This window comes from Hordeum vulgare, chromosome 5H, assembly GCF_904849725.1.
Source record: "Hordeum vulgare subsp. vulgare chromosome 5H, MorexV3_pseudomolecules_assembly, whole genome shotgun sequence".
In the NCBI taxonomy this organism is placed as follows: Eukaryota; Viridiplantae; Streptophyta; class Magnoliopsida; order Poales; family Poaceae; genus Hordeum; species Hordeum vulgare.
The window spans coordinates 336680728-336702035 of record NC_058522.1 but is presented as its reverse complement, the minus strand read 5'-3'; positions in this window follow the sequence as shown (position 1 = coordinate 336702035).

The window sequence follows — 21308 nt, the reverse complement described above, 5'->3', positions numbered from 1 at the left end:
ACGACGAGCGGAGGCGACGACCGGAGCTCGGGCTCGTCGGTCCAGTGGCTAGGGGGCACGGAACCGAGGGGAAGAAGAGGGGAAATGATCGCAATCTCACGGGGAGTGCAGTGGAGGGCTTAGACGGCTCGGGGAAGCGCTGTGGGCAACGAATCGAGCGGGGCTCACCGGCGGCCGAAGCTTGAAGACGACGGTGCCGTGGGCGTTGTAGGGCTCGGGGAAGCTTCTACTGCTGCAAGGAGGACCAGCTCGTCGAGGCGGAGCGAATGGGGCACTCGGGGGAGAGAACTAGTGGCGAGAGGCACGGGCAGCTCGAGCTCGAGCTCCTGACAATGGCGGCAGTGGGGGAGGAAAGAACCGAGAGGAGAGGGGGAAGATGGAGCGCGGGAATGGATAGGCCAGAGCTCGGGGAGGTTATCCCCGCGCGCGCCAGCCCGAAGCGGCGGCCAGGCAGGCAGGGATCTGTGTGGAGGCGCGTGGCGTCGCGGCAGCCACCTCCTGCTTCTACTGGCGAGGAGGAAGACGACACAGGGACTGGGCCTAGGCCAGGTGAGCGTCAGGTAGGCGTTTCTTCCTTTCTTTCTTGTTTTGTTATCTGTTTTACTAATTGTTTTGATTTGCTATTTATTTCAGCTCCAAAATAGTTTACCAAAAATATTTTGAACCCACTAGAATATTTGTTGGAATATATCCAACCATTCCTGAAGTTTTCAACATTTTTGAAAACTTAAAGTTTTTGAATTCAAATTTTAAACTTGAAACCAATAGCCTTGAACTTTTCTTGAGGCCATTTTGGGTTCATTAATTTGAAAAAGTTTATAATTTCTTTGAATTTGAGAAGTGGCTAGGGTTTTTGAGTTTTGCTTCACCACTTTCTTTGATCTTGTTGCAATTTTCTCGGATGCAATGCAAAGAAGATATGAGCACAATGCTATACTTGATTAGGGTTTCAGGGATGTGACACCACGGTCAAGGACAGATGGGTAATCCTGCTTAAACTACGTCCAGTCGTTTTCGCATAAACCAAGTGTGTGTGAGTGTGTATTAAATGGTGTTAATATGAAAGAGTTGATATGACCAAGTTTGGTGATTTGGCATACTGGGTGAACCCGGAGTGTTCAGCCCTTGACAGATATGTTGATATCTGTAACGTGTTCTTCTAAATACCATTTAGCCTATGTTGCATATCCATGAACAAGTTTATTTATAGTTAAGCTGCTATCCACCAAACTGCATATTACTTGTTATTCTACCAATTGAATTGTCCATATCATGGGCTGTTTGCGAGTACATTCAAAGTACTCATTGGCTTGCCATTGGTTATAATATTGACTAGACATGGAAGGACCGGAGTTTGGAGAAGAGTACATCTTCGGAGACGGCCCTGCGAACTAGGACGCTTCCCAGTCAGAATGCCTGTTGGTGTAGGCTGATGGCACGGGCACCCGCTTAGCCCTAAGATTTCCTCTACTAGTTGTATCAGTGTGATTTGGCCTTATAGGACCTACCTTGTGAACTTGACCTTATCGGTCATGTGTTGTAATAATTTGATACTTGGATGTGAGACTCTTAATATTCAGCATCTGTGTGTTCGGTGAGCATTGATCTCTGGGATCACTGAGCACGTTCATTAGGCAATCTTGACTCGTAAGTCGGGGCCCCCACAGATATTCCGTGGCAACGGCGCCAGAAATCCATTTTTGATACTTGTGATACGTGTTGGGTTTTCCGTGAAGAGGAATGGGTTATCATAACACAATGTGGGTAAGTATTTCCCTCAGTTATGAAACCAAGGTTTATCAACCCAATAGGAATATCAACCACAACCGTCTTTAGCGGCTACACACAAAAGAACAAACAACTTGCACCCAACGCGGGCAAGAGGGTTGTCAGTCCTCTTGTTCTTGTTAGTTGTAAGCGAGTGAGATGTGTAGATAATTCTAGGTAGCAAGATAAAATAAAAACAATTAAATGGAAACTAGGTGTCGAAGGTTTTTCATATATGTTGTGAATAGACCCAGGGGGGCGTAGTTTTCCCTAATGGCATTTCTCATGAAAAATAGCATACGGTGGATAAACAAATTACTGTTGGGCAATTGACAAAAAAACGAATAGTTATGCGATATTCATGGCAATGAGCATGTGTATATAGGAATCATGTCCGTAAGCAAATAGGCCGACTCCTGTCTGCACCTATTACTATAATTCCACTCATCGACCGCTATCCAACTTGCATCTAGAGTATTAAGTAAAACAAAGTAATTCATGGAGAACAATGACATGATGTAGACAAAGTAAACTCAAGCAATATGAATAAAGTCATTTTCTCCTTAGTAGAAGCAACACAAATATGCATCTTGTCCCCTTCTATCACTAGGATATAGAAATTCACCACGTTGAACCTACTACAACACACCTCTCTCACTGAAGAAATTTCAATCTAGTTGGCCGAACTATTTCAATAGATTGGAGAGAATTACAAAGCTATCACAATAATGCACATAAGAATCATATAAGTATTCAGAAAAGACTCAAATATTTTTCATGAATAATCTTAACATAAACTCACAATTCATCGGATCCCAACAAACACACCGCACAAAAGGAATTACGTCTTGTGGATCAAAGCGAAGATGCGATGATCATTGTATTGAAGATCAAGAGAGGTAGATTGCCATCTAGGTACTGGCTATGGACCCATAGGTCTATGGTGAACAACTCACACATCATTGTGAGGGTAGCAAGGTTGACGAAGAGGCCCTCCGTGATCGATCCTCCCTCCGGCAGGGTCCCAATAAAGAGCTCCAGATGGCCGCCCATCGGAACAGAGACTTGCAGCAGCATAAAAAGTGTTTTGGGACTCCTTCTGGGTTTTTAGGGTATGCGGGAATTTATAATCCACAGAACGGAGTCAGGGGGGCCTCGAATGGCCCACAAGCCAACAAGGCACCCACTAGGTTGTGCCGGGTTGGATTGTGGGGCCCTCGTGTGTCCCCCAACCTTCTTCCAATGCTTTTTGGTCTTCTTTTGGTCCAGAAAATCTCCAAAATTTTCAGGTCAATTGGACTTTGTTTGGTATGGAAAACTTGAAAAGTGAAAAACTTGCACAAAATAGGAACTGACACCGGTACTAGGTCAATAAGTTAGTGCTAATAATATAAATTGGTAAATAAATACCCCAAAAGTATTCTGGAACAACCAAAAGTTATCGATAAATTGGAGACGTATCGATAACCCACAAGTATAGGGGATCGCGACAGTCTTCACAGGTAGTATTTCACCCTAATTTATTAATTCGGCACAAGGGGAGCCAAAGAATATTTAGAGGTCTTGATAGTTGAGTTGTCAATTCAACCGCACCTAGGATATCTCTCTGCATCAAAAGAGTTAGTAGCACGACAAATAATAGTAGTAGCGGTAATAGTGATAGTAGCAATTTTGGTAAGACCAGTAGCAGTAGCAATTGAGTAACAGGTGTGACAGTAACAACATCATTAGTAACTTAGCAAGGTTCAGTATTTGTAAAGCACACGCACATGGATCAGTGATGGAGAGATATGTATGACATCAATCATGTAACAGTTACACACTAGAGCGACACAGAACTAGCTCCAATTCATCAATATAATGTAGGCATGTATTCCGTATATAGTCATGCGTGCTTGCGATAAGAACTTCCATGACATCTTTTGTCCTACCCTCCTGTGGCAGCGGGGTCCTATTGGAAACTTAGGGATATTATGGCCTCATTTTAATAGAGAACGGAAGAAAGCATTAACACATAGTGAATACATGAACTCCTCAAACTACGACGATCACTGGAAACAATTCCAATTATTATCACCTTGTGGTATGCAGATCAAGACACATAATAGGTGCATACAACTTGCAAGATATGATTAAAACACTTTTCATATTCAAAGAGAACATAGTAAGTTTAGATCTGAAATCATGGCACTCGGGCCCTAGTGACAAGCATTAAGCATAGCAACATCAATCTCACAACATAGTGGATACAAGGGATCAATCCCTATCAAACTTAACTCAATTACATGATCAATCTCATCCAAACCTCATCACCATCTAGCAATCCTAATAAGGAATTACTCACACCCGGTGGTGAGCATCATGGAATTATTGATGAATAAGGGTTGATGATGATGACGACAACGAATCCCCCTCTTCGGAGTCCCAAACGGACTCCAGATCAGCCCTCCCGAAGAAGAACAGGAGGCGGCGGCGGCTCTGTCTTGTGAAACGCGATGAAATCTTCTCTTCGGGTTTTTCTCCGAAGATGTGAATTTATAGGGCTGGAATTAGGGTCGGAGGAGGCACGTGGGCCCCATAAGGCATCATGGCGTGACCAGGGGGTGGCCGTGCCATGTTGCCTTGTGTCCCACAAATAGCTCCTCTGGTGGTTCTTCGCTCCAAAATTCCTTATTTATTCCGGAAATAATTCACAAAAAGTTTTGTCCAATTTCGAGAACTTTTATTTGTGCACAAAAATAACCCCAAGGTAGTTCTGCAAATTAGAGTCCAAAACTAGAGTAAAATGTAGGAAATATGCCCTAGAGGTAATGATCAATAGTCATTTTTATATTTCCTGTTAAAAGATAATCATTTATTATCCATGCTATAATTGTATTGAATGAAAACATAGATACATGTGTGGATACATAGACACAACAATGTCCCTAGAAAGCCTCTAGTTGGCTAGCCACTTGATCACGGATAGTCAAGGTTTTCTGACTATGTGCAAAGTGTTCTTGCTGGATAACTAGATCACATCATCAGGAGAATCATGTGATGGACTAGACCCAAACTATGAACGTAGCATATTGACCGTGTCGTTTTATTGCTATAGTTTTCTGCGTGTCAAGTATTTGTTCCTATGACCATGAGATCATATAACTCACTGGCACCGGAGGAATGCCTTGTGTGTATCAAGCATCACAACGTAATTGGGTGACTATAAAGGTGCTCTACAGGTATCTCCGAAGGTGTCCGTTGAGTTAGTATGGATCAAGACTGGGATTTGTCACTCCGTGTGATGGAGAGGTATCTCGGGGCCCACTCGATTAGACAACATCACACACAAGCCTTGCAAGCAATGTGACTAAGTGTAAGTCACGGGATCTTGTATTACAGAACGAGTAAAGGGACTTGCTGGTAACGAGATTGAAATAGGTATGCGGATGCCGACGATCGGATCTCGGGCAAGTAACATACCGAAGGACAAAGGGAATGACATGCGGGACTATATGAATCCTTGACACTTAGGTTCAACCGATAAGATCTTTGGAGAATATGTAGGATCCAATATGGGCATCCAGGTCCCGCAATTGGAGATTGACCAAGGAGTACCTCGGGGCATGTCTACGTAGTTCTCGAACCCGCAGGGTCTGCACACTTAAGGTTCGACGATGTTTTAGTATAGTTGAGTTATATGTGTGGTTAAGGAATGTTGTTCAGAGTCCCGGATGAGATCACGGACGTCACGAGGGTTTTCGGAATGGTCCGGAGACGAAGATTGATATATAGAATGACTTCATTTGGTTACCCGAAAGTTTTCGGGCATTACCAAGAATGTACCGGGAGTGACGAATGGGTTCTGGAAGTTCACCAGGAAGGGGGCAACCCTCCCGGGGGAAGCCCAAAGGACCTATGGGTGGCGCACCAGCCCTTAGTGGGTAGGTGGGACAGCCCAAGAGGGCCTATGCGCCATGAAGAGAAAACCAAAGAAAAGAAAAGAAAAAAGAAAGGTGGGAAGGAAGAGAAGGACTCCACTTTCCAATCCTAGTTGGACTAGGATTGGAGTAGGACTCCTCCTCCTCCTAGCCGGTGCACCCTTGAGGGCTTGGCCCTCAAGGCAAGCCTCCTCCCCCTCCCTCCTATATATAGTGGTGATTTAGGGCTGATTTGAGACAACTTTTGCCACGTGCAACTCAGATCTAGACACCATAGTTTTACCTCTAGATCGTATTTCTGGGGAGCTCGGGCGGAGCCCTGCAGGAGTAGATCCTTCACCACCACCGGAGCATCGTCACGCTGCTCGAGAACTCATGTACTTCTCCGTCTTGCTTGCTGGATCAAGAAGGCTGAGATCATCGTTGAGCAGTACGTGTGCTGAACGCGGAGGTGCTGTCTGTTCGGCACTAGATCGGAGCGGACCGTGGGACGGTTCGCGGGCCGGATCGAGGGACGTGAGGACGTTCCACTACATCAACCGCGTTTCTTAACGCTTCCTGCTGTGCGATCTACAAGGGTACGTAGATCCAAATCTCCTATCATAGATGGACATCACCATGATATGTCTTCGTGCGCGTAGGAAATTTTCTGTTTCCCATGCGACGTTCCCCAACAGTGGCATCATGAGCTAGGTTCATGCGTAGATGTAATATCGAGTATAACACAAAGAGTTTTGTGGACGGTGATGTTCGATTTGCTGCCCTCCTTAGTCTTTTCTCGATTCGGCGGTATTGTTGGATTGAAGCGGCCCGAACCAACATTATTTATACGCTTACGAAAGACTGGTTTCAACGCCTGACATGCAACCTCGTTGCATAAAGATGACTGGCGGGTGTCGGTTTCTTCAACTTTAGTTGAATTGGTTTTGACCGAGGCGGTCCTTGGAGAGGTTAAATTGCAATTTGCACATCTCCTTTGTGGTTTTTGCGTAAGTAAGATGCGATCTACTAGATACCCATAGCAGCCACGTAAAACATGCATCAACAATTAGAGGACGTCTAACTTGTTTTTGCAGGGTATGCTTGTGATATGATATGGCCAATGACGTGATGTGATATATAAGATGTATGAGATGATCATGTTGTAATAGTTAATATCGACTTGCACGTCGATGGTACGGTAACCGGCAGGAGCCATAGGGTTGTCTTTAAACTAACGTTTGTGTTTGCAGATGCGTTTACTATATTGCTAGGACGTAGCTTTAGTAGTAATAGAATAAGTAGCACGACAACCCTGATGGCGACACGTTGATGGATATCATGATGATGGAGATCATGGTGTGGCACCGGTGACAAGAAGATCGTGTCGGTGCTTTGGTGATGAAGATGAAGAAGCACATGATGATGGCCATATCATGTCACTTATGAATTGCATGTGATGTTAATCCTTTTATGCATGTTATTTTGCCTAGAACGACGGTAGCATTATGAGGTGATCTCTCACTAAAATTTCAAGATAAAATTGTGTTCTCCCCGACTGTGCATCGTTGCTACAGTTCGTCGTTTGGAGACACCACGTGATGATCGGGGGTGATAGACTCAACGTTCACATACAACAGGTGCAAAACAGTTGCACACGCGGAACACTCGGGTTAAGCTTGACGAGCCTAGATTGTGCAGACATGGCCTCGGAACACATGAGACCGAAAGGTCGAGCATGAATCGTATAGTTGATATGATTAGCATACAGATGCTTACCACTGAAACTATCCTCAACTCACGTGATGATTGTACTTGAGCTAGTGAAATTGGATCATGTACCACACAAATGACTAGAGAGATGTACTTTTTGAGTGGGAGTTTAGCAAGTAATTTGATTAGTTAAACTCTAATTATCTTGAACATAGTCTAAGTCCACTTTGAAAATATTTGTCTTGTAGATCAATGGCTCACGCGATAGACACCCTGAATTTTAATACGTTCCTAGAGAAAGCTAAGTTGAAAGATGATGGAAGCAACTTTGTAGACTGGGCTCGTAATCTTAAGTTGTTCCTGCAAGCTGGGAAGAAGGATTATGTCCTTAATGCTGCGCTAGGAGATGAACCACCCGCCGCGACTGACCAAGACGCTACTCAATAGTTCAATGTGCAGTCTTGTATGGCTTAGAGCCGGGACTTCAACGTCGCTTTGAGCGTCATTGAGCATATGAGATGTTCTAGGAGTTGAAGTTTATCTTTCAGAAGAATGCCCGGATCGAGAGGTATGAGACCTCCGATAAATTCTATGCTTGCAAGATGGAGGAGAATTCGTCTGTTAGTGAACATGTGCTCAAAATGTCTGGGTACTCAAACTGTCTAGCTGAGCTGGGGATTGAACTCCCGCAAGAGGCTATCACTGACAGAATTCTTCAATCACTGCCACCAAGCTATAAGAGCTTTGTGTTGAACTATAACATGCAAGGGATGAACAAGTCACCAGGCGAGTTATTCACGATGCTGAAAGTCGCAGAGTCAGAACTCCGTAAAGAGCATCAAGTGTTGATGGTGAATAAGAGCACCAGTTTCAAGAGAAATGGCAAAGGAAAGAAGGGTAATTGAAAGAAGAGCATCAAGCCTGTTGCTAATCCGACGAAGAAACCCAAAGCTGGACCTAAGCCTGAAACTGAGTGTTATTATTGCAAGGGTATGGGTCACTGGAAGCGCAACTGCCCCAAGTATCTCGCCGATAAGAAGTCGGCCAAGGAAAAATCAGGTATATTCGATATACATGTTATTGATGTGTACTTAACCAGATCTCGTAGTAGTGCGTCGGTATTCGATACCAGTTCCGTTGCTCATATTTGCAACTCGAAACAGGAATTATGGAATAAGCGAAGGCCGGCGAAGGATGAAGTGACGATGCGCGTGGGAAATGGTTCCAAGGTTGATGCAATCGCTGTGGGCATAGTTTCACTTCAGTTACCATCAGGATTAGTTATGAACTTAAATAAATGTTATTTAGTGCATGTGTTAAGCATGAACATTATATCTGGATCTTGTTTATAGCGAGACGGTTACTCGTTTAAGTCAGAGAATAATGGTTATTCTATTTCTATGAGTAATATCTTGTATGGTCTTGCACCCAATGTGAGAGGATTGTTCATATTGAATCTTGATAGCGATAATACACATTTACATAACATTGAGACCAAAAGAGTTAGAGGTAACAATGATAGCGTCATGTTTTTATGGCACTGTCGCTTAGGTCATATTGGTGTAAAGCGCATGAAGAAACTCCATACCGATGGACTTTTGGAGTCACTTGACTTTGATTCACATGACACGTGCGAACCGTGCCTCATGGGCAAGATGACTAAGACTCCGTTCTCTAGAACAATGGAGCGTGCAAGTGAATTGTTGGAGATCATACGTACCGATGTGTGTGGTCCGATGAGTGTGGAGGCGCGTGGCGGATATCGTTATTTTCTCACCTTCACTGGCGATTTGAGTAGATATGGTTATGTCTGCTTGATGAAGCACAAGTCTGAAACATTTCAAAAGTTCAAGCAATTTCAAAGTGAAGTTGAAAATCATCGTAACAAGAAGATCAAGTTCCTACGGTCTGATCGTGGGGGAGAATATCTGAGTTTCAAGTTTGGTGCTCACTTAAGACAATGTGGAATTGTTTCACAGTTGACACCGCCTGGAACACCACAGCATAATGGTGTGTCCGAACGTCGTAATCATACTTCATTAGAGATGGTGCGATCTATGATGTCTCTTACCGATTTGCTGTTATCGTTTTGGGGTTATGCATTAGAAATAGCTGCATTCACTTTAAATAGGGCACCATCAAAATCCGTTGAGACGACACCGTACGAACTGTGGTATGGCAAAAGACCAAAGTTGTCGTTTCTTAAAGTTTGGGGATGTGATGCTTATGTCAAAAATCTTTAGCCTGAAAAGGTGGAACCCAAAGCGGAAAAGTGTGTCTTCATAGGTTACCCAAAATAGACAATTGGGTATACCTTCTATCTCAAATCCGAGGGCAAAGTGTTTGTTGCTAAAAAAGGAGCTTTCCTTGAGAAGGAGTTTCTCTCGAAAGAATTGAGTGGGAGGAAGATAGAACTTAATGAGGTTGTCGAACCTCTAATTCCTCTTGATGGTGGCGCAGGGCAAGGGGAAACCCCTGTTGTTGCGGCCTCGGTTGAGGAGCAAGTTGTTGATGATGATCATGAAACTTCGAATCGAGTTACTATCGGACCTCGCAGGTCGACAAGATCATGTACTGCTCCTGAGTGGTACGGTAATCCTGTCTTAACGATTATGTTGTTGGACAACAATGAACCTGCGAATTATGAAGAAGCAATGGTGGGCCCGGATTCCGACAAATGGCTGGAGGCCATGAAGTCCGAGATAGCTTCCTTGTACGAGAACAAACTGTGGACTTTGGAAGTACTACCTGAAGGCCGCAAGGCTATTCAGAACAAATGGATCTATAAGAAGAAGATGGACGCAAACGGTAATGTGACCGTTTATAAAGCTCGACTTGTGGCAAAGGGTTTTTCACAAGTTCAAGGAGTTGACTATGATGAGACTTTCTCACCGGTACCGATGCTTAAGTCCATACGAATCATGTTAGAAATAGCTGCCTTTTACGATTATGAAATCTGGCAGATGGATGTCAAAATGGCGTTCCTTAACGGTTTTCTTAAGGAAGAGTTGTATATGATGCAACCCGAAGGTTTTGTTGATCCAAAGAATGCTAACAAAGTATGCAAGCTCCAGCGATCCATTTATGGACTGGTGCAAGCATCTCGGAGTTGGAATAAGCGCTTTGATGAGGTGATCAAAGCATTTGGGTTTATACAAGTGGTTGGAGAATCTTGTATTTACAAGAAAGTGAGTAGGAGCTCTGTGGCGTTTCTAATATTATATGTGGATGACATATTGCTGATTGGAAACAACGTGGAGCTTTTGGAGAGCATAAAGGATTACTTGAATAAAAGTTTCTCTATGTAGGACCTAGGAGAAGCTGCTTACATTCTAGGCATTAAGATCTATAGGGATAGATCGAAATGCCTGATAGGACTTTCACAAAGCACATACCTTGATAAAGTTTTGAAGATGTTCAAAATGGATCAGTCCAAGAAACGGTTCTTGCCAGTATTACAAGGTATAAAATTGAGTAAGACTCAGTGCCCAGCAACTGTGGAAGATAGAGAACAAATGAGTTCCGTCCCCTACGCTTTAGTTGTAGGTTCTATCATGTATGCAATGTTGTGCACTAGACCAGATATCAGCTTGGCCATAAGTATGGCAGGCAGGTTTCAGAGTAATCTAGGAGTGGATCACTGGACGGCAGTCAAGAATATTCTGAAGTATGTGAAAAGGACTAAAGAAATGTTTCTCGTGTATGGAGGTGACAAACAGCTCGCCGTAAAAGGTTACGTCGACCCAAGTTTTGACACCGATCCGGATGACTCTAAGTCGCAAACCGCAGACGTATTTATTCTTAATGGGGGTGCGGTAAGCTGGTGCAGTTCCAAGCAGAGCGTCGTAGCAGATTCTACATTTGAAGCGGAGTACATGGCTGCCTCAGAGGTCGCAAAGGAGGGTGTCTGGATGAAGCAGTTCATGACAGATCTTGGAGTTGTGCCGAGCACACTGGATCCATTGACTCTGTTATGTGACAACACTGGTGCCATTGCCTTAGCAAAGGAACCAAGGTTCCACAAGAAGACCAGACACATCAAACGATGCTTCAACCTCATCTGCGACTACGTCGAAGGAGAGGACGTGAATATTTCCAAAGTGCACATGGATCTGAATGTAAAAGACCTGCTTACTAAACCTCTTCCATGGGAAAAACATGATCAACACCAGAACTGTATGGGTGTTCGATTTATTACAATGTAAATCGCATGGCGATGTGAGGACTAGGTTATTGACATTACTGCAAGTGGAAGACTGTTGGAAATATGCCCTAGAGGCAATGATAAATAGTTATTATTGTATTTCCTGTTTAAAGATAATCTTTTATTATCCATGCTATAATTGTATTGAATGAAAACATAGATACATGTGTGGATACATAGACACAAGAATGTCCCTAGCAAGCCTCTAGTTGGCTAGCCAGTTGATCAAAGATAGTCAAGGTTTTCTGACTATGTGCAAAGTGTTGTTGCTTGATAACTGGATCACATCATTAGAAGAATCATCTGATGGACTAGACCCAAACTATGAACGTAGCATATTGATCGTGTCGCTTTATTGCTATAGTTTTCTGCGTGTCAAGTATTTGTTCCTATGACCATGAGATCATATCACTCACTGGCACCGGAGGACTGCCTTGTGTGTATCAAACGTCACAACGTAACTGGGTGACTATAAAGGTGCTCTACAGGTATCTCCGAAGGTGTCTTTTGAGTTAGTATGGATCAAGACTGGGATTTGTCACTCCGTGTGACGGAGAGGTATCTCGGGGCCCACTCGGTAATACAACATCACACACAAGCCTTGCAAGCAATGTGACTAAGTGTAAGTCACGTGATATTGTATTACACAACGAGTAAAGAGACTTGCTGGTAACGAGATTGAAATAGGTACGCGGATACCGACGATCGAATCTCGGGAAAGTAACATACCGAAGGACAAAGGGAATGACATACGGGATTATATGAATCCTTGACACTGAGGTTCAACCAATAAGATCTTCGGAGAATATGTAGTATCCAATATGGGCATCCAGGTCCCGCTATTGGATATTGACCGAGGAGTACCTCGGGGCATGTCTATGTTGTTCTCGAACCCGCAGGGTCTGCGCACTTAAGGTTCGGCGATGTTTTAGTATAGTTGAGTTATATGTGTGGTTACCGAATGTTGTTCGGAGTCCCGGATGAGATCACAGACATCACGAGGGTTTCCAAAATGGTCCGGAGACGAAGATTGATATATGGGATGACTTCATTTGGTTACCGGAAAGTTTTCGGGCATTACCAGGAATGTACCGGGAGTGACGAATGGGTTTTGGAAGTTCACCGGGAAGGGGGCAACCCTCCCGGGGGAAGCCCAAATGACCTATGGGTGGCGCACCAGCCCTTAGTGGGCTGGTGGGACAGCCCAAGAGGGCCTATACGCCATGAAGAGAAAACCAAAGAAAAGAAAAAAAAGAAAGGTGGGAAGGAAGAGAAGGACTCCACTTTCCACTCCTAGTTGGACTAGGATTGGAGTAGGACTCCTCCTCCTCCGAGCCGGCACACCCTTGAGGGCTTGGCCCTCAAGGAAAGCCTCCTCCCCCTCCCTCCTATATATAGTGGTGATTTAGGGCTGATTTGACACAACTTTTGCCACGTGCAACTCAGATCTAGACACCATAGTTTTATCTCTAGATCGTATTTCTGCGGAGCTCGGGCGGAGCCCTGCAGGAGTAGATCCTTCACCACCACCGGAGCACTGTCACGCTGCCGGAGAACTCATCTACTTCTCCCTCTTGCTTGCTGGATCAAGAAGGCCGAGATCATCGTCGAGCTGTACGTGTGTTGAACGCGGAGGTGTCGTCCGTTCGGCACTAGATCGGAGCGGATCGTGGGACGCATCGCGGGACGGTTCGTGGGACGGTTCGCGGGACAGATCGAGGGACGTGAGGACGTTCCACTACATCAACTGCGTTTCTTAACGTTTCCTGTTGTGCGATCTGCAAGGGTACATAGATCCAAATCTCCTCTTGTAGATGGACATCACCATGATAGGTCTTCGTGCGTGTAGGAATTTTTTTGTTTCCCATGCGCCGTTCCCCAACATAAAAGTGTCTGGAAAAGTAGATACATTGGAGACGTATCGACTCCCCCAAGCTTAACTCATTGCTTGTCCTCAAGCAATTGAGTTGATAAACTGAAAGTGATAAATAAAACTTTTACAAACTCTTTTGTTCTTGTTGCTATATATATGCTTAGCTAATGTTTAGGTTTTTAGCATAAACCATAAGTAATCATATCCGTGATAAAAATTAAGCATTATATTCAATCATGGCAATATATAACCAACTAACAAGCAATAATAAGATATCTCACATGCCAACAATTTGTCAAAACAATCATGATATAATATGGTGGCATGGTATCTCAATAGCCCTTTGTGAGACCGCAAAACAAAAATGCAGAGCACCTCTAAGGTTCAAGGAGCGACTAAACATTATAATTCAGAGTAGAAAAGATCCAGTTCATCCTTACATCCAACATTAACTAGACTCAATGCATAAGAATGACAATAGTTCTCTCCGGTCTGGAGCTTTTAGTAAGAGGGTGATGACTCAACATAAAAGTAAATAGATAGGCCCTTCTCAGAGGGAAGCATTGATTTACACACGTGTCAGAGCTCAGGTTTTAAAGCAGGATTGAATATATAGTTTCTGAGTGGTGTTGTTCACTGTAAATGTTATGACAAAGGTTTTTAGTATTTTTGATGCTAAACTCATTATTGGTGGTTCCCAAACAAAATTGTAAAGTTTACTCCTATCCACCATTCATACAAAACCATGGCTAGCCAAATTCACGTGTGCCCTCCAACATATCAACTTTCCCAAGGAGTTCTCTTTTTAATTTAATTTTGCTTATGCAAGACTGGGCATCCTTTTTACCAACCTCTCTCGTGCAATGACGGCGAATAAACACTTGTCTTGAGAATAACTTACTTAGCATGGAAGATACCGATTGCCCCGTCGCTCCATGAGCGACACGAGTGCACAAAACAAATGTTTGCTTGAATATTTAGAGGTGGCACATGCAAATTTACTTGGAATGGCAGGGTAATACCACATATTGGTAGGTATGGAGGACTCATGTGGAATAACTTGGTTTAAGGATTTTGGATGCACAAGCAACATTTTCGCTTAGTGCACGTGAAGGCTAGCAATAGATTGGGAAGCGACCAACTAGAGAGCAACAACGGTAATGAACATGCCTTGTGAATAACTAACATTGGATATTAGAATGAGTAGGATATGAGCACACTGAATTTAAACATCATGAAGGCTACATTGGTCTTGAATCAACTACATGTTTGCACATGGGCCAAATCAAGCTGCTTGAATCACACAGATGGAAATACCATACTACCATATCACATCATAACTATTTTAATGCATGTTGACGCACAAAATAAATCATTATCAACTCATACTATTTGAGCATGGCATGAAAAACTATGATCTATAATTGTCATCATAAACATGTTCACTCATGATATACCGAATCAAGATCGAACAAGCTAAACATATTTACAAAAACGGAAAACAAGAAGGGTTCATACACGCTTCCTTTGCCATGATCACTTCATCAAATATCATCATTATTGCCTTTCACTTGCACGACGGAATGATGTGATAATAATAATTGTGCAAGAGTGTCGTGGACTAAGTTGGAATCTGTAGGGCAGTTTTGTACAAAGGAAAAGACATGGTAATATTGGCTCTTTGTTAGATCAACTACAAGGCATACGAGAGCCACTCAACATTTCCTTTTGACGACTCAAAGAAAAGAAAAGAAATTCACAGAAACATAGTAAAATATTCTTGGAGTTTTTGATTTTTCTTACGAGGAAAAAAAGCAAAGGAAAAAAAGAAACGAGAAAAAGTATTTAAACGGGAAAGCTCCCAACAAGTAAAGGAAATATTTTTGGCTTTTATTTTAATAATTAAACTAATTAAACGGGAAAGGAAAATCAAAAAAGAAGCAAGAAATATTTTTGCATTTTTGAAATTTTTTCAAACACACAAGAAGAAAGAAGAAAAAAAGTTACATGGATCTACAATGAAAGAGGATGAACACCGTCAATTTATATGAAGTGTGTGAACATGAATGTAATGTTGGTGATAAATACATACTCCCCCAAGCTTAGGCATTTTCCTAGCTTGGTAACAACCACTTATAATAGTCGTAGGGTCCGGGAAAATATTGTTGTTGAGGCACCTGAGAATCCCACACCTAGGCCTCGGCCTCCGCAGCAGCTAACTTGTTCCGGTATGCAATTATGTCTACTAGTGTGACGGTGTACCCATTCCTAGCATGAAAGTTCCGTGTTGTGAAAAATGAAAATGTCACGATCCTGAGCCTCCCAGACAACTCCCTTAGGGCTCCGGCTCGAAGAATCCTTCCTTGAAGAACTCCTCGTGAAGAAGTTTATTTTCCTACACACAAATTTCTAAAATTTGGGCCAAAAAATTATATTAGTAAAACTTTGCAAGGTTGATAGAAACTACTCATACGGATGCCTAGAGGACATATCAAGCTTCATCACTACTTGGAACTCAAAGAATTTAACATGCAAGCTCATTTTCAATAGCACCAAGTGCAACATAATATGCAAAATAGAGACCACTACAACCAAATCTAATTGGAGGAATGGAGGAGTCACATACCAAGTAGCAATTCCTCAAAACAGTTTCAAAAACGGAGTTTCGAGCAAACAGATCAAAAAATTCATTTTATAGAGGAAGAACTTGGGAAAGTGAGAGCAGGATAATTGTTTTTGGTGGTAGGTGATGAAGTGGACGAAAGAGATAAGGCAGGGGGCTATGGGCCCCACAAGGCATTAGGGCACGACCAGGGGGTGGTCGCACCCTATTGCCTTCCGGCCCACACATGCACCTCTCTACTGCAAATTTTATGCCAAAAATTCTTAAATATTCCAGAAAAAATCATCCTAAAATTTTGTGGCATTTTGAGACTTTTTATTTTTGGGTCATTTATCTATTGCACGGAAAACCTAGAAAATAGGATAATCATGGCATTTTATTTTTCTTTAACTAAAAAACAAAGAATAAACTTGTGATAGAGAGTGTTGTGAATACTCAATTCATCAATCACATGTCTTTAAAAAAGGACCATTAATGAGGTTGATCAAGTCTTATTAATATCCGTTTCCGATTGGAATAAACCGAAGAATTTTCATATATCACTAGGTTACCTCAATGGGGAATTTCATATCCCCAACAATAAGATTATGATATTTCTTATTTGTAGTAGTAAAAGGGATTTTAAAATCTCCAATTATAACCATGGCACAGGGCTCAATGACATTAATATTATTAACCAAAGCTTGCTTCTTCAGAAAATGCACGGTATGTTGCTTTCCATTAACATGAAAAGTAACTTTGCTTTTGTTGCAATCAATAACAACCCCTATATTATTTAGAAATAGTCTGCCAAGTATGATCGACATATTGTCGTCCTCGGGCATATCAAGAATAGCAACGTCTGTTAAGATGCTAACATTTGCAACCACAACAGGAACATCCTCAAATTCCAATAGGTAAAGAAGTGGATTTATCATCCATTTGCGAATATATATCACTGGGTGTAAGCCTATTCAAATCTAGTTTTTATAAATAGATAAATGCATCACACTAACACCGACTCCTAAATCACATAGAGGAGTTTTAACATACTTTCTTTTAATAGAGCAAGGTATGGTGGGTATGTGAGGATCTCCCAATTTCTTAGGCACTCCACCATCAAAATAATAATTCGCAAGCATAGTAGCAATTTTAGTTTTAGGTATTTTTCTTCGGTTGGTAATAATATCCTTCATATACTTAGCATACAAAGGCATTTTCAATATTTCAGTCAAGTGAGTGCGCAAAAAGACAAGTCTAATCGTTTCAGAAAAGCAGTCAATTTTTTCCTCGTCCTTACCTTTAGAAGGTTTATAAGGGAAGGACATGGGTTTCTGAACCCATGGCTAATTTTATTTTCCATGCTTTCTAGCAACAAAGTCTCTTTTATCATAACGTTTATTCTTACTGTGTGGGTTATCAAGATTTTCAGCATGTTCTATTTCCACATCATTATTAGGTTCCTTATTACTATTCTATAGATCTTCGACATTAACATCATTATTATCATTATCATTATCGCTAAGTTCATCCTCACTACCAGATTGTGTCTCAGCAATAGAAATATAAACATCGTTACGATTCTCAACAATTTCCTCAATATCAGGTTCACTAGGAGCATGCAAAGACCTATCATTTTTGTTTTTGTTTTTCTTATTAGAAGGACTAGGTGTATCATCATTAATTCTTTGAGAAACCTATTCTATTCTTTTAGGGTGACCCTCGAGATAAAGAGGTTCCCGAGTCATTTTTCCTCCTCTAGTCATTACTCTAATATCATGATCACTCATATTATTATTTATTTCAGCAAGCAAATCATTTGGTGACTTAGCAACTTGGTCTAGTTGGGTGTGAACCATAGAAGCCTGCTTACCTAGACCTTTCACATTAGTAGAAATTCTAAACATCAGGTCACTTAAGTGGTCTATCATCATGGCATTACGTCTTAATTGATCTTTGACATAATTATTGAAGTGCTTTTGCATAACAATGTAACTATCAAATTCATCCATGCATTGACTAGGAGTCTTAGGGTAAGGTGTATCACTTTCATTACAAGAATGGAGAGATTTACCTCTACTACGTGTGTCGGTATATCGAGTCCATGAATTTCTTCAATGGGCGGTAAATTCTTCACATCTTGAATTTTAATACCTTTCTCTTTCATAGATCTTTTTCCTTTTTTCATATCTTCACGGCTGAGGAATAGAATACCTCTCTTGTTTTGAATAGGTTTTGGAGGTGGTTAGGGAAGAGTCCAATCATCAGCATTTTGCAATATGTTATTTAATAATTCTTCACCTTGTCCAACAGTTCTTTCCCTCAAAAAACAAGCAGCACAACTATCTAGGAAATCCCTAGAAGCATCGGTTACCCCATTATAAAATATATCAAGAACTTCGTTTTTCTTAAGAGGATGACGAGGAAAAGCTCTTAGTAACTAGAGAATCCTCCCCAAACTTGAGGGAGATTCTCTTCTTCAATTTGCACAGAGTTAAATATTTCCTATAAAGCAGCTTGTTTCTTATGAGCAAGAAAATATTTTTCAGAAAAGTAATAAAGCATATCCTCGAGACTACGCATACATCCGGGAGCTAGAGAAAGGAACCATTCCTTGGCCTTGCCTTTCAGCGAGAAAGGAAAAAAGCTTAAGGATATAATAGTAACGTATCTTTTCATCATTAGTAAATAGAGTAGCAATATCATTCAGCTTCATGAGATGTTTGACAACAGTTTCATTTTCATAACCATAGAAATAATCAGACTCAACTATAAGAAACAATTCAGTTTCTATAGAGAACTCATAGTCCTTATTAGTGACAAATATAGGAGAAGTGGCAAATTTAGGATCATGTTTCATTTTCTCCATCATAGATTTTTCTTTTAGTTTGCATAGTAATTTCTTCAAATCATTCCTATATTCACAAGCAAGAAAGTCACTAGCTACTTCCCCATCCATAACATAACCTTCGGGTACATAAGGCAATTCATATCTATTAGGAGATCGAGGTGTAGCACTTGATTCAAAATCTTCATTAGTTTCAACATTTTCAAGTTCACTAGCTTTAGCAAGATGAGCACCAAGTAATTCATTCAGTGGCACAGTTTCAATTTCATCAAATATAGTAGTAGTATCATCATTAATTTCAGAAGTAGTATCATCAAGTTCATGTGACATATCAGGATGAGCAATAGATGGTGGTGTAACAAGTTGATTCAAAAAGGTATGTGAATGAAAAGCAGAGCTAGATGGTAGTTCCTTACCTCCTCTCGTGTGAGAGGCGATGATCTTAGTTTGAGTATCTTTCAGATTCTTCATGGTAGCAATTCGATATCCTCAAGTTAACACAATAAATATAGCTATGATCCCCGGCAACGGCTCCACAAAAAGGTCTTGATAACCCACAAGTATAGGGGATCGCACTAGTCTTCACAGGTAGTATTTCACCTTAAATTATTTATTTGACACAAGGGGGGCGGAAGAATATTTAGAGGCCTTGACAGTTGAGTTGTCAATTCAGTTGCACCTAGTATATCTCTCTGCATCAAAAGATTTAGTAGCACGACAAATAATAGTAGTGGCGATAACAGTGATAACAACAATTTTGGTAACAACAGTAACAGTAGCAATTGAGTAACAGGTGTGACAGTAAGAGCAACAATAGTAACTTAGAAAGATTCAGTATTTGTAAAGTGTAGGCACATGGATCAGTGATGGAAAGATATGGACGACATCAATCATGTAACAGTTACACACTAGAGCGACATAGAACTAGCTCCAATTCATCAATATAATGTAGGCATGTATTTCATATATAGTCATACGTGCTTGCGATAAGAACTTGCATGGCATCTTTTGTCCTAGCCTTCCATGGAAATGGGGTCCTATTGGAAACTTAGGGATATTAAGGCCTCCTTTCAATAGAGAACTGGAACAAAACATTAACACATAGTGAATACATGAACTCCTCAAACTACAACAATCACCAGAAAGAATCCCAATTATTGTCACCTTGGGGGTATGCGGATCAAGACACGTAATAGGTGCAAAGAACTTGCACGATAGGATCAAAATACTTTTCATATTCAGAGAGAGCATAATAAGTTTAGATCTGAAATCATGGCACTCAGACCCTAATGACAAGCATTAAGCATAGCAAAGTCATAGCAAGATCAATCTCAAAACATAGTGGATACTAGGAATCAAGCCCTCTCAAACTTAACTCGATTACGTGATCAATCTCATCCAAACCTCGTAACCATCCAGCGAGCCTACTAAGAAATTACTCACACCCGATGGTGAGAATCATGGAATTGTTGATGGAGAAGGGTTGATCATGACGACGGCGACGAATCCCTCCTCTCAGTTGCCCCAAACGGACTCCAGATCGACCCTCCCGAGGAAGAACAGGAGGTGGCGATGGCTCCATCTCCGAAGATGTGAATTTATGGGACGGAAATTAGGGTCAAAGGATCCACGTGGGCCCCACAAGGCATCAGGGCGTGACCAGGGGGGTGGTCGTGCCCTGTTGCCTTGCGGGCCACAACAGCCCCCGTGTGGTGGTTCTTCCCTCCAAAATTCCTTATTTATTCTAGAAATAATTCACAAGAAGTTTCATGCTATTCCAAAAAAACTGCACAAAAATAACACCAAGTTAGTTCTACTGAAAACAGTGTCACTCCTGGTTAGTTCCTTCAAATCATGCAAATTAGAGTCCAAAACCATAGCAAAAGTGTTTGGAAAAGTAGATACGTTGGAGATGTATCAATCCTGAGCATGGATCCGAATGCATGCATAGTCTTGAGACTTAAATGGCCGTATGGGGCCCTAGGTGGGCCCTGGATATCAGGTCCATGACCCCACCCTTGATAAGTATCCCCGTTACTGGCGGTAGCCCTCCCTCTCACTCGTTTCTCCCCCGTCCTCGTCTTAGTAGCGCTTGGCGAAGCATTGCTGAAATAGCTCCACCACTACCTCCACGATGTCGTCGTGCTGCCGGAGATCCCATGTACTACTATGTCCTTGCTCGTTGGATCGAGGAGGCGGAGGTGTCATCGAGCTGCACATGTGCTGAACGTGGAGGTTTCCTTCGTTCGGCACTAGATCGGAACGAATTGCGATTGGATCATGAAGACGTATGACTACATCAACCGCGTTATAAACGCTTCTGTTTAACTGTCTACAAGGGTATGTAGACACACTCTCCCGCTCGTTGCTATGCATCTCCATAGAAATATCTTGGGTGTTCA